A 9,080-nucleotide genomic window follows, 5' to 3' on the forward strand; every position below is an offset into this window, starting at 1 on the left:
AGTGTAGACTGAACTGACTGACCAACAAAACCTCTACCACGACATGCCCTGCCGCCGAAATAGGGACTAGTAGATCCTCCAGGTTCACGAGGCTTCTTAGCCTCCCTATCCTCCCTCTCCAAATCGCGGAAATGCTCCAACCTCTTGCAATCTCTACATCCTGCTAAAATGAAGTATCAGTCTCCAACTCCTGTACCATCCCAAATATGAGACCATAGCTGAGCCCCTCAATAAATTTGCAGACACTCTCTAACTGTAGAAACCAAAGTAGGTGCGTGACGGGATAACTCACTGAACCTCATAGCGTACTCAGATATGGTCATAGTCTCCTGGCGCAACTGCTCAAATTTGTTCGTCAAGCATCCTTGAGGGTGTGTGGGATGAACTCTATCAAAAATAGATCACAAAACTGAGCCCAAGTAAGTGGCGCTGCACTAACTGGCCTACTCTTCTCATAAGCCTGCCACCATCTATACGCCAACCTCGTCAGATGAAAAGTAGGAAGGCCAACCCTGCTCACCTCAACTATGCCTATAGTGCGCAGAAAATGGTGATGCTGATCCAGAAAACCTTGTGCATCCTTAGAAGTTGCGCCACTGAAAGTAAGAGGATCATACTTCTTGAACCTCTCTAACCTCTTTTGCTCTGCCTCTGACGTCGTTGGCCTAACGCTAGGCTAAATCTCAACCACTAGTTGTACCGGCATAACACCTGAAACCTGATAAACATGAGCCCGCAGCTCTAGAGTATGGGTGGTAGGATTCTAAGCTCCTTCCCCAGCATGTGAAGTAGCTGGTGCAACTAGGATCATACCCGCTTGAGCTAATGTACCAAACATGCTTAGGAAGTGCGCTAAAGTCTCCTGAAGTTTAGGGGTAGTAATAGATCCCTCCAGTGCCTGTTCCCCAACCAGAGCTACTGGTGGCTCTTCAGCTGCTGCCCTAGCAGGTGCTCTAGCTATAGCACGTGCCCCTCATCTACCTCTACCTTGGCCTCGGCATCAGCATCGGCCTTTCCCGGCTCTATCAGGGGGTGCGGGCGTCTACTCAGCTGATTCGGTTGTGTGTGTTCTCACCTTCTGCGAGAGAATAGAAATACAAAAGCTCAAACTCAAAAATCTACGAATCCGCACGATAAGCATTGAAAGAAGTGAAATCTCCTAATAGTTCCGTAGCATCTCAAAGATAAGTACAGACGTCTCTGTACCGATCCACAAGACTCTGCTAAACTTGCTCGTGACTCGTAGAACCTATGAACCTAGATCTCTGAATCCAGCTTGTCACGATCCAAAATCTCACCTTGAGAATCGTGATAACACCTAGTCTCTAGAATGGGGTAATTCGTTTACTTATCAATTTTTAAAGCATTAAGGACATGATGTACTGAACAAAGTTAAACATAAATGAGGAAATAACTGTGATACAAGACAACATGACGATAATCACTACATATCTCAGAACTAGGTAGTACAATGTTACGAGCTCTAATTGAATACATAGAATTTATCTGAAAACAAAATATACAATACTATTCAAATATAGAGCTGGTAGTACAATTAAAAGGAAAGGACTCAAAGGGACTGCGGCGATCGAGAAGCTTTATCTTGAATCTGCGCGATCAAAGAAGCTAATATTGCCTGAGCACACTGCCTCCAACACTTGGATCTACACAAAAATCTGTAGAAGTGTAGTATGAGTACACCACAATTGGTACCTAGTAAGTATCAAGACTAACCTCGGTGGGCTAGTGATGAGGTTCAAGTCAAGACACTTACTAATCAAATAACCTATGTAGAATATCAATATGAAGCTAACTACGGAAAACAAATAAATAAATGTCAACAAAGTGTAATCATGTAATAAAACAACAAAATAATTAAACCAGAGATAAAATATAAGTGAAAGAAATTAAGGGGAACAATGACAGTTCTAATCAACAAGACGTACTGACAGAAGGTCTAGAACAAGAATCACTCTGAGATACCATACCTCATAATCACGAATCACAAGCCACAAACCACGAATCATATACACAAGGAACCTCGTGCCCACATTATGAATCACCTTCGCACTGTAAAAACCTCGTGCCAAAACATAAGTCACACTCGCATTACAAAGACCTTGTACCATAGAATAAGTCACACTCATACAGCAAAGACCTCGTGCCATAGTATAAGTCACACTCGGACGGCAAGACCTCGTGCCTCAACAAATACCCCAACTGCATGGCAAAGACCTCTTGCTACCACATATATCGTATCTGGGTCAGTTACAATAAATTGTTAAAGAGGAAATTATCAAGAAATCAAATATAGTAATGCACGATAACAACTTCCTTTTTATTTAAATCAATTATGTTACCAATAACTCGGTAGAATATGAGATGACAACTCCACGTAGGTAAATCTAGCTTGGCAACTAAGTCATCATGTAATAACAGAGACACATAGTAGCACATTGGAAACAACACAACAAATCACGTAAAATGCATGACACACACAAGGAAATCATAAGCACAAACAAGATTACACTTATAATCCCCACATAGCCACCCTTATCTCACCGTATGCGATGTGTAAAGTAAATGCTCGTCTTGTCTCGCCACACGCATTTTAATAATTATCCCATATTGTCTCGTCACATGCGTAAGCCAGATGTATATATATATATATATATATATATATATATATATATATATATAGCCCGCCTTGTCACGCCGCATGTACAATATCAACAATAATAATAGCACAACAGAAATCTCGAGCAAAGACCCCAACAACTGGCTCAAAAAGTCCACAAGTGTCATAATCAGAACAACAAAATATACCAAGAATTTCCACCAATACATAAATTTGTAATCTGCCTACACATTGCATAGTGACAATTCATTAAATAAAATGCGGACACGTGTTCAACATATTAGCATGAAAGCTAACTCAAATTAGCAACAAATCTCACAAACGCCCAATTTGGCAAATTAAGGAATTAAAAATCCTAAAACATGATGTAACATAAACTTAAATAAGCAACCAAAGTGAAAACATGTAAAGAAAAGACCTCTTAATCAAATTAAAGCGATAAGAACAACCTCGGGTCATATCCGGCCATAAACTGTACATACGATGGTGTACACACTAGTCACCTCGTGTATATGTCGTTTACACATATCATAAATAAGCAATTAAGCCAAATCCTAAGATGTAATTTCCCTCATACAAAGTTAGACAAGATACTTTCCTCAAATAAGCTAAATTAATCCACTAATAATCCATTCCAACGTGAATCAACCTCTGAACGGCTCGAAATTGGCCAAAATAACTTAATATCGTAAATAAAAGTCATAGGAAACGATTCAGAATAATAAGGTTTCAATCTTTAACAAGAATGAAAAAGTTAACCCAAAACGTCAACCCGAGGCATGCATCCCGAAACCCGACAAAACTCACAAATTTCCAACACCCATTTCGATGCAAGTCCAACCATACCAAAATCATCCAATTCCGACCTCAAATCGACTTTCAAATCATCATTTTATGTTTTAGAAAAGCTTTTACTAAAATTCCTAATTTCTCCCATTAAAATTATCAATCAAACACAAAAATCGAGGTTGAAATCACGAAATAATAATAAATTCAAGTAAAAAATACTTACCCCAATCAAAATCATGAAAATCCCTTTCAAAACCGCCCAAAATCGAGCTCTCTAACTCAAAATGTGATAAAATAACAAAAGCCCTATAAATAGAGTATTAAATAGGTCTACCCAGGTATACACATGTCACGACCCCAATTTCCCTCCGTAAGATGTCGTGATGGCACCTAGTCTCTAAGACTAGGTAAGCCTAACATTCATGCAGAATAACTGAAATAATAATTAAAGTCTCAAAACTCAAAAACTAATATAAGAAAATCTCCTCAACTCAGCATATATATAATTGCCTAAAAACCGGCAAAATAAAAGTCACAGGCTTTATGAAGTGAAACTGAATATCTCTATACATCAGTGTCTAATAAAGGATAATGAAATAAGATAATCTAGGCAGAGGGGTACTCTGAGGCCTGCAGACGCCAGCAGGTATACCTTGAAGTCTCCGCAGCTGAGCTCCCGCTAATACCTGGGCTGATATAAGGTACCTGGATATGTACAAAAAGATATGCTGAAGCGTAGCATGAGTACACCACAACGATACCCAGTAAGTGCCAAAACTAACCTCGGTAGAGTAGTGACGAGGTCAGGTCAAGGCCCTACTGGAATAAATAAGAAAAACTGTAAGTGTAAGTCAATGTAGTAATGGTAGTAATGAAATTGAAACCACAAATAGCATATCAAGGTTAGCTACATGGAACTAAAGAAAATAATACAACACGGAGAAAAACAAGGAATGATATGCTAAGGAAACAACGCAACCAAAGTCAAGTGCAGCAATAGAGAAATACAACAAGAGTCGCTACCGAGGTACTGCCTCGTAATCTCAAATAACAAGAATAATTCACAATCTTTCCTTATATCACTGCGGGAGCCTTGCATTTAGTTTTAAAAATCATTTTCCCGAAATAGCATACCACGTTTTATCCCACCTTATCACACCGCATGACTTCTTGTAGTTCCCCTACTAGCAATGCGTATCAAGCCCACTTTATCTTACCGCATGCGTTTCAACCCCAAAACCTTATACCACCGCATGCGTATCAATATCACAATGTATCACAAATCTCACCTCAAGTGACCGATATCACAACTTGCCAAAGAAATCAATAATAATAGAGTTTTCACAATAAAGAGCACATACCTCAACCACAATGTCCACAAGAGTCTCAACAATAACAACCGGAAGTGAATAACTCGACAGAATAGCATTTCACAACGTAACACTTTGCCTCAATATGAATCACAACCTTTATAACTTAATACCAGTTTCAACAAAAAGATATTCCAAGAATAACAACTTCAAGTAAAGAATACAATGGTTAAATAATGAATATGGAATAAAGGAAAGAAGAACCTCAACTAAACATGTAGAGCAATTAATAAGTAAGAGATAAGACAAGTAGAACATGTGAAAATAGGCTAATGATGAAAAATGTAAAATGATAAGATAACTCAATTAAGACATGAAGGGAATCTACATAGCTAAAACCGTTAAATTTCTATATTTAGCCCATGTACACACTCGTCACCTTGCGTACACGGCTTTCACACATCACAACTATCACAAAACAACACCAATCCTAAGGGGTAATTCCTCCACACAAACTTAAGCAAGACACTTACCTCAAAACATGCTACTCAATCCACTAGTAAGCCTTTCCCTCGATTATCCAACTCCGAACGGCTCGAATCTAGACAAAACAACTTCATACTATAAATATAAACTATAAAAAAACTATTTCGAACAACAAAATTACGATCTTTGCAAAGAAATAATAAGTTAACTCAAAAAGTCAACCCGGGCTCGCGTCTCGGAATGCGACCAAAATTATAAAGTTTGAACACGTATTCGATAACGAGTCCAACCATACAAGAATTACTCAAATCCGACCTCAAATAGCCTTTCAAATCCCCAAATTTTAGCCTAAGAAGTTTCACAAATATTTCGCTAAATTTCCAACTCAAAACACTAATTAAATGATAAAAACAATAATAGATTCGTGTAATTTAACCAAAATCGAGTTAGGATTTCTTACCCCCAATGTTTTTCTTGAAAATCTCCCGAACAATAGCCTCAAACAAAGCTCTCTAAGTCCAAAAATAGATTATGAAATCAAACCCCCGACTTAGGCCTTTTTATGTCCAGTGATCTCACTTTTGCGAGCAAGGGGCCGCATCTACGATGTTGCACCTGTGGAAAAACCATCGCAGGTGCGGTTCCCACTTAACTCCAGGGATTTCTGCTTCTGCGGACCATGGCTCTCACCTGCGAGCCTGCTTCTGCGGTTCCTGCCCAAACGCCCTTCCCAAATTCCGCTTCTGCAGAATAAATGCCCGCGCCTACGGAGGCACACCTGTGCCTTGGTGTCCGCACCTGCGAGCCCAGCCCTGAGCTGTCCTTTTCGCTTCTGTGCTTCACCTTTCGTACCCGCGATTCTGCACCTGCGTTCAATCTCTCCGTAGGTGCAATGACACTAGCAGGCTTCGGACTTCTGCAATGAGGCTAAGTCCAAAATTGATCCGGATTAAATCTAAATCACACTCGGGGCCCCCGAGACCCCGTCCGAATATATCAACAAGTTCCAAAACATATAACGGAGCTACTCGAGAATAGAAATCACATAAAACAACATTGATTCTATGAATCGCAACACCAATTCAAGCCTATGAAAATATGACCTTCGGAATTCCGAAACCAAAGCCGATTCATACCAAAACAACTTTGATTGACCCCAAATTTTGCACACAAGTCATAAATGACATCACAGACCTATTCCAACTTCCGGAATCGGAAACTGGCTGCGATATCAATAATGTCAACTCCCGGTCAAACTTTCTAAATCTTCTAAGCCTTCAACTTTCTTTCGCCAATTCATACCGAAATGACCTTCGGACCTCTAAATCAACCTCCGGACATGCTCCTAAGTCTAAAATCACCATACAGAGCTATTTGAACTATCAAACCTCCATTCCGGAGTCGTCTACACAATAGTCAAACTACGGTTAACCCTTTCAACTTAAAGCTTCGACTTAGGGACTATATGTCCCATTTCACTCTAAAACTCCCCCGAAACCAAAACCAAACACCCCGGCGAGTCCCGCAACCACAATATAACATAGAGGAGGCAATAAATAAGGTATCGGCCTAAAATATTCAAAACGATCGGCTGGGTCGTTACATGCTCCTCCTCTCAAAATAAACGTCCATCCTCAAATGAGTATGGAGACATATCTGAAGTGGTGAAAAGATGCGGATAATGGCTAGGCATATCATGCTCGGTCTCCCAAGTCACCTCCTCGACTGGTTGACCCTGCCACTGAACCTTCACTGAAGCATTGTTCTTCGACCTCAACTTTCAGACCTGCCTGTCCAAAATGGCCACCGGCTCCTCAACATAAGACAAATCCTTGTCCAACTGGGCTGAGCTAAAATCTACCACATGGGACAGATCGTCGTGATAATTCCGGAGAATAAAAATATGAAATACTAGATGAACTACAGCTAGATTGGGTGGTAGTGCAAGCCTGTAGGCCACCTCTCCAATCTTGTCAAGAATCTCAAAAGGTCCGATATACCTAGGGCTCAACTTGCCCTTCTTCCCGAACCTCATAACACCTTTCATGGGCGAAACCCGAAGCAAGACCCGCTCCCCAACCATGAATGCAATGTCGCGAACCTTCAAATCCGCATAACTCTTCTGTCTATATTGGGCTGCGCGAAGCCGATCTTGAATCAATTTAACCTTTTCCAAAGAATCCTGAACCAAGTCTGTACCCAAAAGCCTAGCCTCACCTGGCTCCAACCAAACCACAAGAGATCGACACCGCCTCCTATACAAGGCCTCATATGGAGCCATCTGAATGCTCAACTAGTAACTGTTGTTGTATGCAAACTCCGCAAGTGGTAAAAACTAATCCCAAGAACGCCTAAACTCCATCACACATGCACGACGAATATCCTCCAATATCTGAATAGTGCGCTTGGACTGTCCGTCCGTGTGAGGGTGAAATGTTATACTCAATTCAACTCGCGTTCCTAACTCACATTGTACGGCCCTCCAAAACTACGATGTAAACTGTGTACCCTGGTCACAGATGATGGATACCGGCGCGCCATGAAGTCTGACAATCTCGTGAATATAAACCTGAGCCAGCTGCTCTGAAGAATAATTAGTCCCACTGGAATGAAATAAGCCGACTTGGTCAACCTATCCACAATCACCCATACTGCATCGAACTTCTTCTGAGTCGGTGGGAGTCCAACAATGAAATCCATAGTAACCCGCTCCCACTTCCACTCTAGAATCTCTAGCCTCTTAAGCAACTCACCTTGCCGCTGGTGCTCATACTTCACCTGCTGACAATTTAGGCACCGAGCTACATACTCCACTATGTCTTTCTTCATTCGCTTCCACCAATAGGGCCTCCTCAAGTCCTAATATATCTTGGCGGCACCCAGATTAATGGAATACTGTGAACAGTGGGCCTCCTGAAGAATCAACTCATGCAAACCATTTACATTGGGCAAACATAGCCTAACCTGCTTCTGTAACACACTGTCATCGTGAATAGTGACCTCCTTGGCATCACCGTGCTGAACCGTGTCCTTGAGAACAAGTAGATCTAGGTCGTCATACTGACGCTCTATGATACGATCATATAGAGAAGACCGAGAAACCACACAAGCAAAAACTCAACTCGGCTCTGAAATATCTAATCTAACAAACTGGTTGGCCAAAGCATGAGCATCCAATGCTAATGGCATTTCTGTTGCCGATAGATATGCTAAACTGCCCAAACTCTCTGCCTTTCGACTCAAGGCATCGGCCACCACATTGGCCTTCCCGGGATGATATGGAATGGTGATATCATAGTCCTTAAGAAACTCTAACCATCTTCGTTGACTCAAGTTAAGATCCTTCTATTTGAACAGATGTTGTTGACTTCGATGCTCGGTATAGACCTCACAAGGGACACCATACAAATAGTGCCACAAAATCTTCAAAGCATGAAAAATAGCTGCTAAATCAAGGCTGTGGACATGATAATTCTTCTCATGCACATTCAGTTGTCTAGATGCGTAGGCAATCACCTTATCGTTTTGCATCAACACCGCGTCGAGGCCAATGTTTTACGCATCACAGTACATAGTGTAAGATCTCGAACCCGTAGGTAACACCAATACTAGGGCTTTAGTCAAATCAGTCTTAAGTTTTTGAAAGCTCTCCTCACACACCTCGGTCCACTTGAACGAAGCACCCTTCTGGGTTAATCTGGTCATAGGTGCAGCAATAGATGAGAAACCCTCTACGAATCGACAGTAATACCTTGTCAAACCAAGAAAACTTTGGATCTCAGTAGCTGAAGACGGCCAGGGCCAACTCTGCACTGCTTCAATCTTCTTAGGATCTACCTTGATCCCCTCGCTCGATA

Source organism: Nicotiana tabacum, chromosome 9, assembly GCF_000715075.1.
Source record: "Nicotiana tabacum cultivar K326 chromosome 9, ASM71507v2, whole genome shotgun sequence".
Lineage (NCBI taxonomy): Eukaryota > Viridiplantae > Streptophyta > Magnoliopsida > Solanales > Solanaceae > Nicotiana > Nicotiana tabacum.